Genomic DNA, 24,894 nt, shown 5'->3' with positions numbered 1-24,894 from the left:
TATTGACTTCAAAATTGATCTGAGAATGTTTTCAGGTTTTAAAATAATAATCTAAAATCTTAAGTTTGCTATTTTACACAACTACTAACTGAAAAAGGCAGGTTTTGCCTAAACTAAATTTTTTAAGCTAAATTTGTGGCTTTAAATGCTAATCTAAGGACACTTGGCTGCATATTCAGTGTACAGAGTATTGTCCTTTTGGTCACAGTACCATGAAATGCTTATGCTTATGTCATTTTTAAGGAAAATTTAAACAAGACCAATATTAGATTCGCTAACTAAACTACTACTTTATATCAGAGTATGAGAGGTGTACATAAAACAGTTAAAAAATGATTTTGGAACCATCATTCCACTGAAAGACTCTTTAGTTTAAGTGTCTTTTTCTACAAATCAGTTTTTCTTAGGGGAAAAAAGAGCAAATGTTTATTGAATAGAACTGTGCTTTACATGATGTTTTTTATACCCTTGGCAACACCAAACAATTTAAGAAGTGACTTACTGAATAAAAATAGCCATGATTATCTGCTTAGTCACAGGACAGAAACAGCATTGGGCATTATAAAAAATGTGTCTAAAGAGATGAAACACTGTAGGAATGCTTAAATCATTAATAATGCTATCAGGAGCTACTTTATTAAGTATGGGGCATGACACTAGTATTACTCACATTATTTCTTTATGTACCATGAGATCTTTAACATCTACCTAGAGGATCATCCTGAACTATCATCAATTTACATACTTGTATTAAGGCCAGTTCTAAAAATAGTGCAGAACTTTTCTTCCCCTTTCCTTTGAAATTTCAAATAGACATGAGTTCATGGCTTTATATGAGCTCCAGAAAGGAAAATAAAACTCCAAAAGAATGCCAATATTCTTTGTAATTTGTTTTGTGTGTGTGAGTGTGTGTGTGCATGCACATGTATGTGATATGTGCTGCCTTTCAAAATTAGTGATTTTGAAGAGAATTGTTTTCTTAATAATTTTACATTATTGCCACAATGGATATTTAGTAAGCTAAATATTTTCAGCATATATGTTAAAGAGAAGACCTTTATTGATAAAAATGGTATAATTTGACAGAGTATATAAAGTCCCAAAATATTAGGAATTGATAGTCAATTGATAACTCATGGGTTTTATATAGTATCCAAAAAAATTATATACCCATTATTTAGATCTGTCTATGTCTGCAGAGAGAAAGAGAATTTTTGTACTTATTATTTTTAAAATTTACTTTTCTCCCCCATGACATTCTTTTTTCACCTTTAGGAATGGAAAACCAAATTAAAAACAGCCATTGGGTAAAATCTGAAGACCTAATTTTCTAAATAGTTCAGTTCACACAAACTCTGAAGGATATTGTAAATTCAGGATAAAAGTTGTGGAAGGGTTAATCAGGTTTTATCTTTATGTAATTTCATGTTAATTTTCAGGTGCACCAAAGTGATATTTTCATTTGAAAATGCATTTTTTTATGCCTTACTAATCAATTGTCTTCGGCAGGTACAAAAAAACTTCTTTGTAGTTGTTGGATAGTTAAGAGAATAGAGAAGAGTTAGCAAACAAGACTGAGTCATATGTAAGATGTAAAAGGACAGGCGCTTGAATCAATCTGCAGAAAAGAAGAGAATAGCCAGTTTTAATTTACGGTGGCAGTGGAGGTTATATATAGTTTTCCAGTAAAATTCCGATAACCTACATATTTAGTGTGAGTCTTCTTTTATAAAGATCCGTGTGTACTGAGAAACATTAATGTTGGTGACAGTGTTCCATTTAACTGTATATTTGTAAAGGCAATAAGTTAACTTTCTCGGGTGTTTTCTCTTAAATGTTATTAAATAGTATTTTGTCTCTATTTCGTCTCTCATTTTATTTTCAGATAATATTATTGAAGTTAGATCTAAACCATTTTTTCACATTTGAAACCAGTTTTTACATCTATCAATAGATAAAAGATCAATTTAATGACTGATATGCATTCTCTTCTAAACAAATTCTAAGGCTGTGTTTGAAAGTTTTAGCACTGTATGTTCTAATTCTTTTTCTGGGTAAGATGATCTTTCTGATCATGTTTTAGATGGAAAATCCTAGCAAACTGTAGAATCTGGTCTTATTTTTACATCTAATATAATGGTTTATCAGCAAAAACAGCAGCTTTGGGGGCAGAGTAGGAGGGAAAATATTTTTGATTCAGGAGAACTGTTAAAGGCAAATCAAGTAAAATTCTTGAGGACAGAGATTTTGTATGAATCAAATGGCTGGTAAATGATGACACCAAGTAAATGCTGTTGGCTGAATGGTGATGGGACTCACACATAAATAGACTCACCGAACTGTTTATAATTTAAAATCTCTTAGCTATTTTCTCTTTGTTTGCAATGTTATTTCTTACATAGCAGTGTATTTTCTCTCATGTCTTCATTTATTTAACTAAAGTTTGCAATTGCACTATAAATTATTCCCATTTGCAGTTCAGTGAATATGTTCTTTGTATTGCTTACCCTTAAGCCATGTTAAATTCCAAGTATATGGATTTTTCTATTTCTTATGTTGCACTTTCCAGAAGCATGAACTATATGCTTAAATGAGCACACTTATAAGACATATTTCTTGATTATTAATACCAGCATCTAGTTTTTAGAAAGAATAGAAAAATTACCTCTCACTGGTGCAAGCTCTGCTGTCAAACATGAGTAGTTAATGAATTTTGGATTTGGTATCCCATCATTTTTTTCCTAATAGCTTTTTCTCTTAGAGCCCTGAAATTATTTGAATTCAGTAATAAGAATTTGTTTAAATACTACTATACATCTTGTAGTATACACAATGACATCATAAAGATATATTTCAATCTAGCTACACAAAAAGACTATTTACAAAAAAAAAAATTTCTTACAGATTTCTTTACTTCTGACCTCAATTTCTCTGAGCTTTTTTATACATCACTGACAAATGAGATTGTTTAAACCAAAGTTCCAGTCGCAATACCCTACGCAAAGATCTTCAAGGTTATATTGAATATAAATCCAATTAAGTTTAAGTATCTCTATTGGGAATTAAAATTTTTAAAAATATGATCCAACATATTTTCTATTTGGTTTCCCTTTCTTTCTCATATATTCTATAGATAAACTGGGAAATCCTTATTTTTACCAAAATTCTCAATAAAATTCTCGTCTCTGCTTAGTTCTTAGCTTTTGTTCTGTTTTTCCTATATTCCTTCTGTTTCTATCACTCACTGTAAGAACGCAATACCACTTTTTACTTTTCTTGTAACAATTTTTTTTCTTTTTATAGAATTATTTTATCAGCCATACTGAATTGCATTCTCTTTTCTAGAACATGGAACATCAAAATACTGATTTTTATATTTATATTAGCAATTAATAAGATAAAGTATAAAATGCGAAGTATCAAATTAAAGGTTCACTCAGCAAGCAACATGATTACTAAAAGAAAAGCCAGATTCCTTCAATACAAAATTGTCTTATAAAAAAGTATCTTCTCACATGGTTCTTCAACCATGTGTAGAATTATAATTGTTGGAAAGTTGTAAAGAGTATATTTCAGTTAAAAACCACTTACATAAAATTGTGAAGAAGAAAAGCCCAAGACATGTTTGTGAGTCAATGATAACATTGATTCTTTTTGAATGGAAAGCAAAAAATGGGCTATTATCAAATTGCTGAGTAGAGTCTCAAATTTATTAAATCATTATGTTGAATTTAATTGTCTTCTAAATCAAATTATTTGAATAAGTAACAAAAATGTAATAATGCCAGATCAAAACGATTGGTTTGGAGGAGAGTCAATCCCATGATATGCTCTTCTAAAAAGAGTTAACTGATGAACAAAACGTTTCTTTTCTACCTCATGTTTAAAAAAAAAAAAATGGAGATAAGGCTTACAGGGTGGGGTGGTCATATGAAATTGTGAAGGATTTAGTATTCTTCTTTTAGGCTGCTCCATATTCTTTAGATTTCAAATCATGATACAGTGTGGATGTCAGAACTCCAATCATGATGTGCATATTACAGCCAACAACAAGGAGGAAAGAATGAAGTAGGGTATGAACTTTCCTTTGAAAAAGGTGTCTTAGAAATATGTTGAGACATTTATGATTAAATCTCATTGGCTATGTCCAATGAGATAATAAGTACTATGTTCACTCATAAGTAAAAGGAAATTGAGATATGTCTTTATTTTAGGTTGCCATGTGCCTAACTAAAAATCTGAAATTTTCTTACTATAAAAAGAGAAAGCATATAGTAAGGTATATCTTGCACATTGTCAGAAAAAGTCATTGGATTTTATAAGAAGCTATATTTTGAGATATTTGAAAGTTCATTTTTAGTAAAATAATAAAAATAAAATTGTAACGGTATTAAAAGAGAATAGTTGGAAAAATAAGATATAGCATTCTCAATCAAAGACGACATCTGCCTATGGAAGAAAAACAAAAATTAGAAAGATTTTTTAGGAGAACTTCAATGTTAAGAGAAGGGAAGAGGACTTTGTATTTTTGAAGAAAGAGTGATGGAGCTATGAGATACAGTTGGGAACTTAGCATGGAAAAAAGATCTGAGAAATACCTCCTTCAGGTAAGTTTGATATGTATATGGACTAGAACACATTGAAAAAAGACAGATGTTAATTTGGTAGATTCTATCAGATATCCAGGACCTTCTTAGTTTAACAGATGCACAAATCATGCATTATAAGCAAGGAAAATGGAAGTAAAGTAGTTCAAAGTGAATGATTAATGTCTGAAATACAAATACAAGAATTGAGTTAGATACCTCTCTAAATAAAATCAAATTTGCAGGCATGCCTTTGACTATCCCTGGCTCTTCTGGGTAAGAATTACTTTATCTAGTCTTTGAAGAAAACTCATATATCCATTAAGAAAGTACTTTTTCAAGGATTTTACCTGACTTGGGTTGCCTGGATATTACAGAGCTTAAAGAAATGTTTTCTTAGTAATAGTAAAGATGTATAATTTACAAAACTGCAATTGACTTCATACAGACACGGTTATTGCTTAATTATAAATTTCTCAAAAAAAAAATTCTCTCTTTCAAATCTTGCTGTCAGAGACAAATTCTTAGCTGAAGTTGAAATGTAATGTTGGCTTCCCAAGCAGAAAGTTAATTTCATAAAGTGCTGAAAATTCATCACTAGCTGTTTTTAGTGAAACTACAAGTAACAGCTATATTGTGCCTTGGGAAAACAATTGTTAATTTTTTCTTGAACTGTTGTGTAAGTTACCTATGGACTAAATCTCATAACTTATGTTTTATTTTTATCAGACAAGGAAGAAGGTAATTGGTTTGTCTGATTGTGTGTCCATCCCAAAATTATCAACATAAAAAATATTTGGAGTTAGGATGAGAAATGTTCTAAAAAGATAGTGACAATATGATTATTGGGTTAATTTTTAAATGAAATTAAATGTCCAGTTTTTAAATCTCATTTTTCCAGTTTTTATGTTATCTGATCACTTCCTAATTGCTTATCAAGCAGAAATCTTATTTGTTGTAATATATACTGTGCTCCTACAGGTATTAATGCAAGTATTCCCTATATATAATCTATTTTAAACAAGGTAAGTACAGATGTTTCTCAACTGAGTATGGGACTATATATTGATAAACCTGGCATAATTTTAAAATATCGTAAGTTGAAAATGCATTTAATACACCTAACCTACCGAACATCATAGTTTAGCCCAGGCTACTTTAAACTATCTTAAAAGTGCTCAGAACACCTATATTAGGTCACGGTTGGGAATAATCAGCTTGCTGTCACTCCCCAGCATCATGAGGAATTATTGTGTCATATATTGCTAGTCTGAGAAAAGATCGAAATTCAAAATCAGAAGTACGATTTCTACTGAATGTGTATTGCTTTCACACCATTGTAAAGTTAAAGAATCGTAAGCCAAACTATTTTTAAGTCCAGGACTGTATGTATATTGTTTAAATAAAAAGGTATCTTTTAGTTTATAATTGATCAAAACATCTGAGAAATAGCTGTTTGACTCTGAAAGATACATGAGTGAATAAATCACTTCCTCCACTTAAAAATAAAGTTATTACCAGATGCCTTATTTCTCTGATCCAAAGTTTATTATTAATTTTTTTTTTAAATCAACACAGGAACAGAGCATTTGTGTAAAATAAAAGTAGTAGAAGAGAAAAACAAAGGGGAATATATCTGTAGTTACAAACCCCAAGCAGTGTGGCTTGTTTTTATGGATTATCTTTTCACTTACTCACTCCCAGTTACATCTGATGAATCTATTGGAAAAAAGTCCCTTGATTCCCTTAGTATGTTTTCCTTTGGACTTTAATGAAATTAAATTCACTCCATATATTTCTTCCCCAAATCCAAGAAAAATCTAATAAAAAAGAATTTATTCACTAAAGGAGATAGGAACAAATATCTGGCTTTCCTAGGGCTCATATAAAAAAATGCAGCCAGCACAATACATCATATGGGCACCGAAGGCTCATTTAGAATGAATTTAGAGAAACTGACCTAGAGAAAGAAGGCAGCTAGCTGCTTGTGGAAGAGACTGGAATCACCACACATTTGACATAGCAGGAAGGGGTGAAAGGAAATAACTCAGAGATTTTTGTTGGGAGTGGACTCTATCATCTTTGAAGCGCCATTACTTTGTTATAGAACTAGCTATTCCATTTTCTAATTTCTTTTATTGCTGTGGAGATTTATGTTAGGAAGGAGTTGAGGGACTGGTAGTCAGTTTATAGATAGGCAGAAGAGTTTTGGCATGGCAATTACTAAGAAAAATACAAGGAATCAAGAGAATGATCCTTTTAGATTATTTTGGAACTCTAAAAGGAATTGGGTTTGGGTACATTACTGAATTAACAGTAAAGTAACAATTTCAAAATACATTATTCTTTTATAGCAAATATCACATTGAATTGAAATTATTTATTTACATTAATGTCTTTCTCATTTAGACTTTTAGATCTTCAGAGAAAGTGATGTGCTCTTTTCATTTTTTATCCTCAGCCTTATATAGAAATGTTTGACAAAAATGTTTTGTGATAAATTAACCTAGCTGTGTTAACCATGTTGTCTTTAACTTTTTGTTTATTTGTTTGTTTTCCATATAGGTGTTCCTCCTATAATTTACTATCCCTAATTAGATTTTACTTCTAGTGAATTTAACTATAGATATTTTATAAGAGAAAAAAATATAGACTATATACAGTAGAGTTAAATAATGAGAATGGATATAAAAACTTTCATATGCGGAAATAGTATACAAATGAATCCAAGTAGACATAGTGGCAAAATATGTGCAGTCTTCAAATCTTTGAAGGGCTGCATGCATTACAGAGAAGAATGGAGTCTGCACCTCTAGGCAAAACACAACATAGAATTTAGATCAATGTAACAGTTGTCCAAATATGGAACAGTTGCCTTTTAAGGTATGAGATTATTGTCCCTGATGGGGTACAATGGAGACTTGATTGTTTCCTTAAAGGAATGTTCTCAAGAGTGTTTCTTCCTGGAATGGGAGAGTTTGTTGATTCCCATACCCATTCCTCTTGGGTATAATAGTTACTTCATCACTTGCCCAACTATTAGCCACTTTGTGATAATTTTTACTACCATGCTAAGAATGGAAAAATAAAGAAATTAATCAAGATATCTTTCCTTTTGGATATTCATGATTTAAAGGGTGGAGGGAAGTAAAAAATCACACATTTATGATGCTATAAGAACAATATAAATAACTTAGTTGTCATTTTTTTCTCTTCTGAATACCATATCTTATTGTTTTTCGAATTTAGATGGAAAATGTACATACATATTTGTCATTTACAGACCTCCAGGATTTTTTTATGTCCTATTCCTAGTAAAGAAAACTCTTGTTAGAATCTCGTTGTAAAGAAAGTTTTTTGACTAATTAGACGGTGTGAACATACTTGTTTAAAGAATAAGAGTTCACTTCCACACAGATCTAATGAGATTTTTAGAATCTGACTCTGGCATATAGCAATGGAAGGTAACTCAACCAAGGTGAGGAAAAGATATGGAAAAATTGGAGCAATAAAATTAATACTAATTTATTTGATGAGTGATACCTTGTTTACTTAGAAAAACTAAACATATATGTTATTTTCCTATTATTATAATACATATTTGATATTCTTCAGTTCAATATTTCCCACAATATTTTAACACATTCGTCAATGTTCAAAACTCTCTCCCAGTTTCTGGACTTTGCACTTGTAATTCTGTTTAGAAGCTCTACTCTGGTACCCCTCCCAATTATTTGTTGATATAACTCATTTAGATTTTAGCCCACTCTGCCTCCCATTATTTAAGCCCAATATCTACCAGTTATATAATTTCAGAGCTGCAGATGTTTCTTATGATTTGCAAATACAAACATATGTATGTATATGTGTGTGTGTGTGTGTTTATAATTGGTTACATACATTTATAATTAAATTATTCACTAATGATTTTCTGCTTCATTATATTATAGACTCTTTTAGTTCAAAACTCCTAATCTGTTAGTTTACTTCTGTGGTCCCAAACCTCAGGAGAACCTTTGGCAATTAAATTTTGAGAGGCTGAAAGAAAGTTGAAAAGCTTACTAAATGACTAGTTTTACTAGCATAGAATGAAACTTAGAAGCTGACCAATTTCCTATCCAACAATAGCTGGGTTTTTCATTTATTGATTGTTGCCTAAAAGTAGTTCTTCCCCTGACTCCCAAACTTCTCTAATAGATTAATTCTACTCCCTTCCAAATCAGTCCTAAATAGTTTCATAAATGGTTAAATGAATTGATCATTTCTAATATTTTTTCTAATCTTTTTGCACTGGTTATACTTGTTAGATTTTGTAGATCTAACAACTATCTTAATGTTATTTGTTTAGGTAAAATGCATGTTTACATATTGTGTTGTTTTAGGGATATTAAACTCACAAATTTGATTTAATTAGTTGTCAACATACGATATACTGAAAGAAAAGGAGCTCTGCCAATCACACTAATTTTTATTTTGAATGAAAGATTATAATGTTTAGCATATTAATAATATAAGTGGGAGAAAGATATGTTTATTTTTAGTTTTATCATGAAAACTCTATTACATTAGCAAGTGATGAATACTCCATTTGATAACTAAATAAAAATGAATTAATTACAGGTAAGCTGGTTTACTCTTGTAAGCACTGTTAGCATTTTTAATTTGAGTTACAGAGATTGTATTTTCTCATCTGTTAATACAGGTGTTTCAACTAATGAACCCTAGTTTCTTGCATGGTTTATCATTCTATGAAACTACCAATTTAGGTAAGCTAATTTTATGTTTTATCTACATACTTAGAAGACCTTATCAGAAAAATAACACTCTACATAAGTGTATTCTTTGGCTATTAAAGTTCTCTATTAAAGAAAGTAAAGCTAAATGATAAAGAAATCAACTCTCACATACTATGTGTTAGTAAGTGGAGAAAGAAAACTTATGTTCTTAATTAAATCATGAAACATTAACATTTTACTGGAAAACTTGTCCACTTTCAAATACAGGTTCTTCATATGTCTTTTGAATGGCTTTTATAAAGTTCACTGATATATGATTGCAAGATTTACCACTGCTAACTGAGGTCTTCTTTCTCTTCCCTGGGTATTGTGAGGCCTTTCTTCCTTTACTGGCCACAGACAATTCTTAGAGGGAGACCTGATTTATAACAAAGTACAAAAAAACTTATTAATGTCTTTGTATTAAGTACTTTGACTGTGGCATCATCCCACATCCAGTTTTGAACACTCCCTTTCTTCTTTTTTGAGCTGCAGGTGTTAATAAACAAAGAGTGGTTTAGAAATGTAAATCTGTGGTCTTATTTGCCATCACATACTCCAAATGCTTTCTGTTTTACTTTCACGTATAAAAATAAGTTGATTGTGTCAAGTAACACACTTCATTCAATGAAGGTAATAACTCATTGATCTTAAAAAGTGTAAATAGTATCAAGTCATGTTGCAAATTATTATGTTATTATTTCATAACTTCTGACTGCAAATTCTTCGTTGTTTAGCACTATATTAATTCTTCCTCATACATGTCGTAAAATCATGAATGATCTCCTTCAAAAGCCTATGCAATATATATTATCACTCTGTGTTTTCCATGTCCCACATACTATATTGTTTCTAACTAAATAGGTGTTTTCAAAATTTTTATTTATTTTAGGAAGATAATTTAATGTTTAAAGGGGGAACAATTTTGACCACTTTGACATTTTCGTTGTAAAACTTTATCAAAAAGTGAAATGCTAGAATAGGTTCAGTTTTGACTATTTTGAAAACTTGCCAAGAAAAAAAAAAATGAACAAAGTAGGCTGGCTTTAATTTCTAAGTATCTGCCTTGTTCGGTGTTTTTCAAGAAGTTTTCATTTCGAAAACTGCAAATAAATTCAAAAGCATTTGTATTGCTAGCAATGTCTGACTTAAAAAATTAACATCTTCAGATCAAATATAGGGATATACATTTTTTACAGATTTATTATCTGGAAGTTGTGCTTTATGACCAAAAAGAATTATTAATGTCAAAAGAAGAAAATATTAAAAATCATATTTAATTTGGTTCTCTCAATGACCTAAAACAATCTAATCATATATCTCCTAAATCATTTATTGTCCCAAATTCACATTAGTCTATTATTCACACAAAGGTAGACTTATGATTATATTTTTATTATTTTATAGTATTATTAATAATGAAAACATCATGTATTAACATATTCCTCAAAATTAAAGCTACAGCAGTTTGGAAATATGTCACAATTTTTTATACAATGCTTATCTTGGAACCTCTTTATGTATTTAAGATGCAATTATAAAACAATTTAATAGAGAATGTTGGAGTATATACATTTGCGTAGGCTTACTAAAAGCTTGATGAGGTCTGTAAAAGGTAAAAAATATTTCTTTATAATCGTGCTATACTTTTACCAGGTTATTGATTAAAGTGAAATCAAGAAGTGACAGTAATCTCTTACATGATATGCTTCCCAGAATAAGAAAGAAGATGAATAAATTAGCTTTCCTAACCTAGTAAATTCAGGCAAGATTGATTTCATCTAAAATTTTCAGAGATAAAATTTTTCATAGAAGTTCAATTACAACATTGTCATTTTCTTGTACTGTATATTGTATTTACAAAATGAACATTATGAATATTTCAAATAAAACATAAACAGTAATATAATTTATATGCAACATTACATTTTACTTGCTATCAGACACTTTCACTATGGCTATGAAAAATACCTGATGAATATCCTTTGTATTATTCCAAGTTTATGGTAAAAATGAATGATGTTTATCTGATTGTAGTTTAGTGCTAAGATGAATGAATATTAAAACATAATCTTTATGCATAAGAGAATCAGATCTAGAAAAATTCTAGTTCTTATACTAAACTACTTATAAAAGTACAAAATGTTGAGTCCAGAACAAAACGTGTTTTAAAGTACATTTTTTTTTTGCATCTATGTATTTATTTTAACCTGAATAGTTATAAAAGCAATCAGAATCCATATAACATACTTTCCTTAACTGAACTCTACCTGTTTTATAGGGGATATAAAGACAATGAGAATGAAAACTGGGATGAAAGAATAATGATATTAATCTTAAGAGTTTCATAAAGCCTATATCTTCCCCAAAAGAGTCAAATACAGAAGTATTTCAGTTTTGTTTTTTAAAAGAAGAGGGAGAGAGAAAAAAGAAAACCACTAATATAATCTTTCAATTTAATTCAATAAATCTCAATTGTGCACTTACTTTGGAGCACCAGGGAATCACATCTTTCTCAAACTTAGACTTATTGGTGAAGTAATGCTTATATTCATGAAACAAATATAAAGAAAAAACATCATCTAATTAAAAGTGTAATCAAATGCAAAAACAATATCAGAGCAGAGAGTGAGAGGTAGTTAAATCTTTCAAACAGCACACAGTTATTGAGATTCTATTACATACTAGTGTAGGGGGGCAAAATTTGCAGCATCTCTTATCATGAAGATTATTTTAGGCTCATTGTTTTTAAAAAACAAAAGACTCAAGAAGAACCTTTGACTTTCCCCCCAAATGCTCCCCAAAATTTCGATAGAGGACCTGTTCCAGGAAAGGAACTATCATTATAGATAACTATAGTTTAATATGAAATACATATTTTAGACAGGGAGAAACCTAGCAAGGCCTGTCTGTTCAAAGTCCTCTGTCTCATTGTTTCTGCATGGCCCACAAACATTTGTTTACCAAACATTAACTCTTCTCCTTATGAATTGCTTTACTTTCCTTCAAAATTTCAGACCTCTACCACCTTCTCCTTCATCCAGAATGACATATATACCTCCTCTTGCCTGACTGTCTTTGGAATGTCTCACATAAATGTAAACTCACTGTATGTATGTATTATATTTGATTTTCTCTTGTTAATTTGTCTTATATCATTTTAATGATTTCACCAGCCAAAAGAACTAAGAGAGGAAATAGAAAATATTCTCTTTTCCTACACTAGTTTCAGTGTGTGCGATTGGTCAAGTGTGTCTAAAATCCACAGATACACATGAGGGTTTCGTTTTAGCCATTCATCTAGATCATTCATTCAACAAATATTTATTGTCCGGCATTGTGCTGTTTAATGTGGATACAATGATCAAAACGAATTCAGTCTAGTGTGGTGACATAATTATCAACAAATTATGCAACAATAAATTTACACTGTGAGAAAGATATGAGAGGGAGAAGTGCACTATAGTATAAGATTAAAAATTAGAAAAACTAGTAGATTTAAGGAGACTAGAGAAGGCTACTTTAAACATATGACGATTGCCCAAGGGTGGGAACCAGGAACTGGACCACCTCCCTGACTACACTGCACGATGTAAGTAAAATGCAACATAATTTCTATTGTTTTGAAGGTAGCTTTTTCTTGATTGGGTGTTTGCTTGGTTGTAGATTTTTGAAAAATTTTCAGAGTTCCGATAAAATTATTTTAGTCAGTCCAGTAGTTGATTATTTGGTGCTTCTGTGGGGGATCTACATCATTTCCTGTGATGGTTACTTTTTGTGTGTCAGTTTAGCTGGGCTTTAGCACTAATGTATGGTACTATGGGTATTTTGTAGGTGCAGTTAACATTATATTCAGTTGACTTTAAATAAAAGAGATCGCCCTAGATAATGAGTATACCTCATCCGATAAATTGAGAGACCTCAAAAGAAAATTCAAGTTTCCCAGAGAAAAATAAATTCTTCTCTAAGACTTCTGCTCAAGAGCTTCCTCCTTGTCAGCCTACTCTATAGATTCCTTTTTGCCAGCCTCAAACTTGCATCAGCCAACTCCATGAAATATTTCTGGTAGATAGAGAGATGGATGGATGATTGATAGATGATAGATAGATGATAGGTGATAGATAAATAGATAGATGATAGATAGATCGATCCTACCAGTTCTACTTCTCTATTTCTCCAGGTGCAAGTTTAGGTACCCAAACTTTTGTGACTGTAACTTCTTGGTAGTCATATATCTCTATCTCGCCCACTCCCTTGCCCCACACCTGCAGACTTGACTTTGAAGAAGAAAAGTATTTCTCTGTCCCTTCATCACAGAAAACAAAGAGTCACAGTGGTTTTCTTTAGGCATTTTCCTCAAAGGCCACCATCTATTCTTTCCTAGTTTTTTTCCTTTATGTAGTCGAGTAAGTGATTTTATTGGAATGAGTCGTATCTTTAACCTTTAGCAAGCCAAAAAAGATGAAGGGTCTCTAATCTTAAAATGAGGACTCTATTTAAAGTAATTTTATTATATTGTTGTAACTTAAAAGAATGATTTTAGGTTTTACATTAACACTCAATACTAATAAGTAATTGGATGTCTTGTGATTTTAGCAAATCACTGGTTATTATAGTGCCTTTATATAAATAATAGTAGAAGCAGAAGAGTAGCTTGATTTCGGTACCTAGTTTCTTCCATTGCCCCAAGGCCTTCTTCTAAAGAAAACAACAAACTTTAACTGTTTATAGGAGTTCTGAAGTTTTTTTTGATAAGATTTTGTATATTGTTTACTTTTTAACTTGCAGATTTACTTACTTTTTTTGTTTGTCTTATAAAGAGCAAGGTTTTTTATCATTGTTCTTAAATTTAACCTGAGAATATTTATCTTTGATGGAATAACTTATTGATTCAAATTATGAATATGTATAAATAATACTTACTGGTCTTACTATATTTCAAGCTCTGTTTTAAGTACTTTACATGTTAACTCATTTATTCTTTACCAGAATCCTTTGATACTGATACTATATTTTCATATGAAATATGAGAAACTAAAACTGAGATAGATTAGATAATTTTCCCAAGGTCACAGGCTAGAAAGAGACAGAGCCAGGATTCAAAAGCCATTCAGTGTGACTCAGACCTAAGCAACCCTCCTTCCTATTATCTTGGCTACGAGTCATAAGTAATGTGTTTAAACGTCAGCCTATACACAAATAATATATATCATAAGTACACAAATAAATATGTCAATTATAGAATCATAAAATACAATTATAACTAAAATTATTGTCATCTTATTTATGTTTTATGATTTTATATCTCCTTTAATTTCCTACATTTCAGGAATTTTGTTATGTGGTTTCTGCAGGAACCTTTAGTTTCTGATAGATTCTTGACAGGACCAATGAAAATTGAATCATTCTAAAATGTTTCTGCTGCAAGAAAGAGAAACCAATTCAAACTGGCTTGCATGAAATAGGACAGGGATCTCCAACCCTGGGCCATGGACTTGTACAGGTCTGTGGCCTTTAGGAACCAGGCTGCACAGCAGGAGGTGAGCAGCTGGCAAGGAGGAGAAGCTTCATCTGTACTTGCATCTGCTCCCCAGCACTAGCATCACCACCTCAGCTCCACCTCAGATCATCAGGCATTAGATTCTCATAGAATCACCAGTCCTTGGTGCCAAAAAGCTTGGGAACCTCCAATATAGGGGATTAATCAGCTAATGCAACTAAAATGTCCAGAAATAGGTTAGATTTCAGGCATGTTTCATCATGGTTCTGGCTTCTGTTTTCTGAGATTCTCTCAGTTCTACTTCCCCCCATATTTTACTCTTCATACTAGCTTTTCTTAAGGTCACAGCGAGGATTTCAAGAGCAATCAGAACTTCATGTTTCCTCTCATAAAGAGAGTGCTGGACTATGTCTCTTACAGTAAAAATGTAACAAAACTCATAATTTCACACTAATTGAGGCATCACTTTCTTTGGCCAAGGTGAAACCATGAACTGATTGATTTAGACAAGGATGGTTACCTGAATCAATCCCTATTGTAAAGTGCATCAGGTTGTATTAATTAGTTTAAATGACCCGAACTTATTTGGTAGAAAAAATATATAAAGCTCTTAAAATAGCCTAGCAAATAGCACCATTTAAGAGAATTATACCGTATAAGGATTATCAATAATATACTCAGTTTGCACTTTAAAAAAAGTGTTCATATCATTTTTATTGTAATACTAGTATATTGGTTTCAGTTTTCTCAAAATCATTCTCTCATAATTATTAATTTGTCTAAATGAATGTGAAATGTAATTGGTTTCCATATTCATAAGTAAGGAATTTAAACTGTTTTTTTTCCTTTCCAAATTTGCACAATTCATATCACTTTTATTATAATCTGAAGTCGATAGCCAGATGGTGACTAATAAATTTTCATTATTAATATTACATAACTTCTCTTTAAAGACTACTGTTTTTTTTTTAATTTGCATTTAGGTATGTAACATAATTCAAACATATATTTTTAAAATTTTGACCTTTAAGTATTAAGCTTTAAATTTTTATCTTTGTATTCCACTTGACCTGAAATCCATTCTAAGCCATACCTCTTTCAATGATTTTCCAAATATTCACTTTTTTTCCCATAATTCTCTGTAGTAAAACCATATTCCTGAATAATCTTCCTCTCAGCAGTTGACCTTATGTATCCTAAATTATTGAGAAAATTGGAGTAAGAAATAAGCTTTTTAACTTTTCTCCTTCATCCCTGACAATCTGATATCTTTTTACTTCTTTCTTATTTGAGGAAAGAAATGTCTCTCTTCCTAGCCAATATTAATTAATTTATTTTTACTCTGGATCTACCTCTACTCATCTCTTCATGGATGTTGCTTTATAAATTTTAACACTTCTCAATATACTTGCCATCTCTTCCAATGGTGTATGTAACATAAATATATCTAAGTCTTTTTCATACTAAAAAATCTCAGAATTGAACAGTTAAGTAAATGGATGGCAGATAGTAGAATCCAGGTTTCTCACTGTTGGAGTAGGAGTTAGAGATAAGCAAAGAGAGAAGGATAGAAAAAGCTATTTGGTAATGGATTCAAGTGGGAGAAATTAGTATAATGTTTAATGCATTATAGTTACAGATGGTTACATATAGAAATACTTAGAGATATGTGTATACACATGTGTATACACACATATATTTCTTTGTGCTGTCAGCTGAGAGAGCCTAGAAACAAGGACATCGCAGCATACAATCAGCACATCTAGTGCCCAGGTCTTGCTTTCTAATACTATTCTCCAATAAAGGTCCTGGATTAATGGCTAAATCTAGGACGAGGCAGAAAATATTCAAGGTGAGTCTGAACTATCTTATGTTGCCAGAAAGTAAGCAGGTGCTAACACACACACACATCTCATGATGGGGTATGTTAAAGAATAGTTGGAGCCAACTAATAGAATTCCTAATGGCCAAAGCCGAAACAATTTGAGCAACAAAATAAAGTAATAGTAGATTTAATCCACAGTATAAAATAAATATACATGAGTTCATACTGATATAAATAAACTATTGATTAAATAAATAAAATAGAAAGAATAGATAAATCCCCTGCATAGAAAAATCCCAAACACTACCCAGCAAGGTAATAAGGTTAACACTAACCACGTGATAAGCCATATTTATAGTTATGTACCCTTGATATGACATGATGAAAATGACAGTTTTTCTTTGGGATCTTCTTGCTAAGAACATATAATCCCAATCTAATTATGAGAAAAACACATGACAAACCCCAACTGAAGGATATTTGAAAAAAAATATATTTCTCAAAATTATTCATCAGAAACAAGAATTCTTAGAAAGTGTTACAGTCAAGAGAAATCTTAAAAGATAGGATGACTCAATGTAATGTATTCTGGATAGAGTCTTGGAACAGAAAAAGGACATTAGGTAAAAACTGAAGCAGGGATATTAGTTAATAATAATGCTCTTTTATTAATTGTTACAAATGTGTAACACTAATGTAAGATGTTAATAATATGAGAAACTGGGTGTTGGGATTGTATGGAAACACTCTGCATTACTTCCACAAATTTTCTGTAAATCTAAAACTGATCTAAAATCAAAAAGGTTATTTTAATAATATTCTATACAAATATCACTTTTGTAGTTTCTCTTCTATAAAGTTCAATATAATATTGTGTCTGAAGCACCACTGCAAATATTTGAGCATTAGAGTTAGTCCAGAAGTCCACAGTTCCCATCTTTATACAATTTCAAGCAATATTCTCATTTGAAAAACGAACTTAAAAATACTTAAACCATTTACGTTTTGTTTTCTTGATAGAGCATTAAAATCCCTCAGTCAGTGATATCTTCAGAGGTAGACAGTCAGAGTGAATGCTAAGATTTATAGAGGAACTACAAGGAATTGATTCTTCTTTCCCACCAAATTTGAATCTGAGACATGGTGATTAGTACTGTTACATGCATCTTGTAACATGCACCACTGAAGACAGGCACAAAGACAGACAAAAGGAAGGAAGCCCACCAATTGAGAAAGAAGAAAACATTATGTTATGTAGTTTATACCCCAGTGTTAGACCATATTTCAAGTTCATCTCTGGCCTTGTCATTTATATAAATCTATAAATTTATTTTTTTTTTGCAAAAATTATCCTGGGCATATGCCTACAAAAATCTTAACAGAAACAAAGAGATTTATATTTGAGCAAGAGAAAGAATTTCAATTCATTGTTCGAAACTGGTTTCCTCAAAAATCTCAGTCATTGCCATATTTTAATAAAGAGTAACTATGATTCTTAATCTCTTTCTTCATCTCTTCATCTCTCTCTTCTTTCTATTTCCCATATTCATATTTATTTCTAATGAAGAGTAGTGGATTGTCTCTTTTGCTGTTTTTTTTTTTAAACTTCATCTTCCACCCCAGAAAGCTTACTTATTTTTCTGAATAAAAATAGAGTTACTAAAAGGAATTCTGGTGACAGTGGTTAAGATACTACATATTTTACCTTGTTTTTGGCTATGCATAGTTGTTGATTTACTTGATTATAGCCACCAATAAAATGCAAACTCCTCTAGAGCAGAGACCTTGTCATTTCTAAGTTTTACTTTAAATCCAGAATATACCACATCGCCTGATAAATAAACAATACTTGTGGGGTTATGCATTATTTTTCTGTGAGCAGACAAATAAACAGTATTTGTCTGGTAAAAATATATCTGAACAGACGTGGTCTTGCAGTGATGTTGCTGTTTTATTTCTGTAAAATAAAATAATCATTTTTCTTTTTTTATGAAATAAAGTATTCAGACTAAAATTTTCTATGACTCCTACAACTCTAAAATCTATGGATCTAAAAGCCTTTCAGGTAGCTTCCATTCCTTCAGCTGCAATTTGGTGACTATAGTTTTATCCAAACCAAAATAATTCCATTTTCCTCTATTCACCATTTTGCATTGTACTGACAATGCAAAAAGATGAGGATTCCAGTATTCTTAGGACAGCATATACAATACAATTTGCTTTTAGATGGAACATTAAAATGGAAAACACAGCCAATGCTCACCTCATGGTTTCCATAAGATAAAAGTAAAAACAGTTAATCAAGAAAAGCATAATTCTTACTGATATTGACATCAGTTAATTTTATTCACTGTCTCCTTCTGGAAGGTGAGTAGAGAGGGAGACATGGGGTAATTAGTAAATATTTCCTACTGGCATTCATAAGCAATTTAAAAAATGTAGCAAAACAAAACAAAAAATAGTCTGTTGGCACTCAACTAAACAACTAGCAAGTAAAAACAAATGATAGTAATACATTTAATTTCACAAATGCATTTTTTAATGCAAGGATTTTAAAAATCACATTTTTTTACCTATAAAAAACTATACCTTCTAGTTTTACTGGGAAAGTAAATAAGATAACACAATAAAATACTTAGAGTAAGGCCTGGCTAATAGAATATAATTCATGTTAGCTAGTACCTAATATGACCGAATACAAGTACCCAGATTTCTGATGATTTGACTTAATACCAAAGTAAGTTATTAAAATGCCTGGAACAGTATTTACAGTATCTAGAAATAATTCATTTTACTGGTTGCTAAATGTACAGTGCTTTTAGTGAGTTAATGTGCTGTTGGGGAGAAAAAATAATTTTTTTCTACCCTTATAGGCTCTTGACTAAGACTCTCCTGTAATAAAAAGACATTAACTGGAGAAAAACAAATAGATATTTAATAACATATACATCTCCTGTATACATGGAGATACCTAGAAAAACTGAGTACCTCCCTGAAATGTCTTAAGACACTGTCTTAAATAATATCTCCAGCAAAAGACAAAAAAAGATGTTGGGGTGGAGGGAAGGCCAGTTATGAGAAGTTGGCAGGAAAAGCACAGTAAACAAGAGTAAGGTTATTAATGAGGATTTAAATCATTTCCTTTTCCACTGATAAAAGTTTCTAGAGATTTAGAGTTATTCTCTTCTTCCCGGTACAGAGAAGAAGGCATTCTTACACATGAAGATAACTCTCATAGTATAAATATCTTCTGTAAAAGAGTAGCTTCAGAGCTTTTCAGAGCTTTTCCTACATCTTTTCAGAGCTTTTCCTACAGTTTTCAGAGCTTTTCCTACATCTGCTATTTCTTAAAAATAATCCTTAAGCCAAAGAGGCATATTTTGGGTTCATATATTCTTCTCCCCTTCAGTTCCTACAGACAAACTATGGCATATATTATATATACACAAATTTCCTACATGTGTCTGTTCAAAACCCATTTTTCCAGAGCATTTAAGAGGCCAGAGTTCCTTAGAATATAATTTTAGGACAGTCTCATTAGAGAAATGGATGGATATTGTATCCTTCATAAATCTCAGTAGAGATTTTGTTTCTTTCAGCTAATTTTTAAAAATTAAATTTCAGTTAATTCAAGATTACACTTGATTTAAGTAACTGGAGTTCCCATAGCCCATCTGGCATTTGCCATAAAATGATGTATTTATTAATCAATAAAATTTTTAAGTAGGATTACCATTCTCTTGTGAAAAATGAGGAGTCTAGTAAGCTACTTCACCTCTGCTGAAAGACAAAAGCAAAGTAGTATTCATAAACAGGGCTAGAATTTGCCTCATAATATAATTTATATTTTACTCCAACAAGAGGAAAAATTATAAATGGAAAATTGTCCACATCAAGAAGAAGAAAATTAGTGAGGTAGGAAGACCAATACATGAAGAATATTAGATGTGGAAGGTGAAGAATTGGTAGAAAAGTGACCTTGAGTAAATTTTATGGACTACATGTCTGACCTAGATTGTAAAACTGCCCAAAATGTCTTAAAAAAATTTTCCTCTAGTTTATAAAAATTTGGGGTGCCTTCATAGCCAGAGTTCCATGTGCTCTTGGTATCTTGCTCATGACATGTTTACTCCAGTTTAACTCACAGAATCACCATTTTTAGTGCAATCGATCCTTATTTTCTAATCATATAAAGCAACTGAAGTTGAAAGTAGATAATAGATAAAATCTGTGCTTCTCAAACTCACGTGATTTAGTACTCAGTGTGTGGCCAATGGTGCATGAGCACCAGCTCCATTAGAATTGCTAAATCTTTGGCCACATTCAAGAAAAATTGAATTATAATCTACATTTAAAAAGAAATCTAAAAGATGTATATGTACATTAAAGTCTGAATGCCACCACTTATTAAAAAATTCAAATTCTTGAGTTGCATACTCAGAGATTCTATTTTAATAAGTCCCTAGTTGTGTACAGGAATTTGCAAACAATAACCCTAGTTGATTAGAACACATGGTCCAGAGACACTTTCAGAAACATGGCCCATTGTGAAGACTATCCTAAGTATGTAAAATAAATATTAAGAGAATTCTAAGAGCTCAGCTTTTTAAGCTAAACCAGTGCTTCTTGAATGGGGGTGTGCATGGTACTATCAGATCTGGAGGAATATTTTTATTTGAGACTGCTATTTGATGTCATGAAATTCTTGCACTGATACAGAAAGCCAATTTGAAAGTAATAGATACTATAGGTCCAGCCCCAGTCTCAACAGATGTACAATCGATTTAGATGGAATCTCTTATGTGCGTTTTGTTCAATAAAAACAGAAGGCTCAGAGGCAAAATAGAAGAGAAATAACTTCTTCAAATAACATTCAGTTAAATAATAATCCCATTTTTAAGTTTATTTCTGTATCTAATCTGATATCTTGCCTTTTAATGTACTCTTTTTTTAAGCTAATTTATTAAAAACCCAGGAAAACTCTTTGTTTTGAATTAGAAGCACCTAATTTGATACTTCCCTTATCAAACAAAGAAAAAGAAAGAAAGAACAAAAAATATAGTCATGACAGTAACACAGAGGTGGAGTAAAATTTCCCTAAAGAGCTGTAAAAATGTAATACTATTAATTCCCAGTCCCAGCCCCACCCCAAAGCAAATTAAAATTGCAATGTTCATTCACTTCTGGCAGGAACATATATTGATACAACCTTTCTGGAAAGCAGTTTGGCATTATGTTTCAAACACCTTTAAAATGTTCATACTCTTTAAACCAGCAATTCTCTCTCCAGCAATTTTTTTGTAAGGTAATATTGTTTCCAAACTCAAGGGGTTTGTTTTCCCTGCATACATCAAAGCCAAAACAGACACAGAGAGAATTTTGCAGCAGAGAAAGTAAAGGTTTATTTAAGGAAATAGTGCCAAGCCCGGAGACACAGGTGAGCTCATGCTCAAAGACCTGGCTCCTCGATGGCCTCTAGGGGATAGGTTATTATAAAGGAAAACTCATTAGTAGCTGAGGGAGCTGGGATTGTAGGCTCTATTGATTGGTCTGAGCTAGGATAGGAGGCAGTTGATCATTGCATCAGGTCATGATGTCAGTCATGGAGTCGTTCATTCTGGTGCCAAGAGAGTGCTGGTAGGGTCCTTCCACCTTAATGGGTGTGGAGCTGCAGATGTTATCTTTAGTTTGACCGAAACTCTGTTTCTGTGGTCAACAAATCTGAGACTTTTTTCTTAATGTTACCATTGGGGGCAATCTAAGTCCGTCATTGTAGCAGTGGTGCTGGGGGGCCTTGGTCCTTTCTGCTGACGCAGTAAAGAATTAGAGATTGGCAAAGTTTAAGAAAAGTAAGATTTATTGAAGTATGTTTCAAGGGAGAAATGGGTTGCATCAGAGGGGACCGTAGCCTCATAGAGGTGGGGAGGTCTCTATTATGTTTGGGTCATGATGGGAGATTACAAAGGTGGTGCTAGCAGATTGATGAATGAAATCTTTTTGATTGACGGTTAGCTGTTATATAACATATTGTCAACTGCACGTGTACCTTTTCAGAATTCAGTGTGTTATAATTAGATTCATGAACTTCGGGGCATATGTATGACATTATAATGATGGTATAATGAAGCTGAGGTGAAAAAGTCAGAGTATTCCTTACTGAGCAAGCATTGGTGGCTAACCTAAACTGGTTGCTGTGCTATGGTCATTTATTTCCTTGTACTACAGGAAGTAGGGGTATTGTTAATTGAAAAATGAGTTTTTTGGGGAAGTTCTTAGGGGCGACCTTTAGATTACGCTATCAGTGTTGTCAATTCTATGGTTATAGAGCTCAGTCTTCGCTCCCAATGCTCATGGCTTCCTAACTGCCTTACACTAAGACTGTTTGATGCTGACCTAAGAGCTTAAAAATTAAAGGAGTGGTTGTGCAGTATGCAGAAGGATAAAGAAAGAAAATAAGCAAGTGAGCTCAAGGCTAATTTTAATTAAACTGTCCTTGTTATTTGAGTAACTCAATAAAAATGGTTCTATTATTAGCGTGTTTTTCAGCCAACCAAAAAAGTTCTAATAGTATAATACATAAATATTAATTATTATTAAATACATCGTTTTTATTTCATGTAAATTTTAAAGGACATCCATTTCAAAAATCCAATATCTGTTAATATAGTTCATCATTTGAGAAACAATTTATGACACATTGAAAATATAAATTCATCACTTTGTAGAAATAAATATCCAGAAAAATATAGCATAATACCACATGGTAAATTATGAAATAACTGAGCACGCTAATTTTAAAGTCTGTAAAACATCTCAAAAAGAGTTGAAGAATATAAAAGAAGACATGGGATTAATTTAGTGACTATATTGTACATCACTTGGGAGCCTATATGGTTCAAAGAGAAGTTTTATAACTGCTTCTTTTACCCTTGAATCTACATTTCGGAACTTCAGTTTCCCTATTTGAGATCATGTGATAATTAAAGTTGTTCTTAGTGTTTGAGCTTTCCACATGGAATGCATAGGGCAATGCTGAATATGTATGGCAGTACTATTAGTTACTCAATAAGCTAACTTCTCCCTCCTCCCTCCACGGTACTGTAAACACATGATATTCTTACATTTGGAAAAAATCTGAGAACTTGTGCACTCTTCTATTAATTATGTATCTTCTCCCAATTCAGCATATATACAATAAAATGATAAAAATGTTAATATATATTTGTGGAAAAATCTTTTAAATTTGAAAATCACTAAAAATGTATTGACAGCTCACATAAAACAGGTAGAATTAGAAGTGTATGTTTTCTTATGAATAAATATGGATTAAACTATTTGAAATGAAAAATGTTTATTTCTCCAGAGGAAGAAACTTCATAGCAGGGTGCTCAAAATGCTGACAGCAGGTGAAGGGCTGTTAAACGATATGAGTGATCTGGAGGATGTATTAGATGGTGCAGTGTGAAATTTCTACTGATCACCAAAAATTACTTAGGTTAGTGAAAAACATGCAGGATTATGAGGAAATCCAGAAGGATCTAATTAACTGGGTGATTGGGCAATGTGATGACAGATTAAATTTAGTACAGATAAGTGCAAGGTAATGTATATTGGGAAAAAATAATTTAAACTTTTCATGCACACTGATAGGTTCTGAATTAGCCTGAACCTCTTAGGGAAAGCATTTATAAGTCATTATGGATAGTTCAATGAGAAAGCTGTTCAATTTGCAAGGTCATTTAAATAGCCAATAGAAAACTTGTAGGTATTCGTTGGAATATGTGAAATAACATGAAAAATATCAACATGAAATTATAGAAATCAATGGAATTCACATATTTGGCTATATTTACTTTAGGCACTTTATCAGAAAACACTAAAGTATAATTAATAACGTAGTCAATTATTAAATTATATATTTATTTAGGAATATAATAGCAGCAAGGCAGATTTAATAAGCTCAAAAATAATGAGTGGTTCAACAAAAATCTCTTTTGGACATTTTAATAAGTACTAAAATAGGAAGATAGGATGCCATTGGGGGAAATAAAATCTACATTTTAACAGAAATAATTTAATGTGACTCAAAATCAATCTGTAGTTCACTAATGGAGTAAATAATTGAGGCAAACAGCTCAGCAAGAATCACAGGGATTAGATACTTATATGACTATGAATAACATTTGCAGCTATACTAGGTACACTAGG

Source organism: Pteropus medius, unplaced genomic scaffold, assembly GCF_902729225.1.
Source record: "Pteropus medius unplaced genomic scaffold, Ma_sr-lr_union100, whole genome shotgun sequence".
Classification (NCBI taxonomy): domain Eukaryota; kingdom Metazoa; phylum Chordata; class Mammalia; order Chiroptera; family Pteropodidae; genus Pteropus; species Pteropus medius.
The sequence above is the reverse complement of the archived record's forward strand: the minus strand, read 5'-3'. Positions refer to the sequence as shown.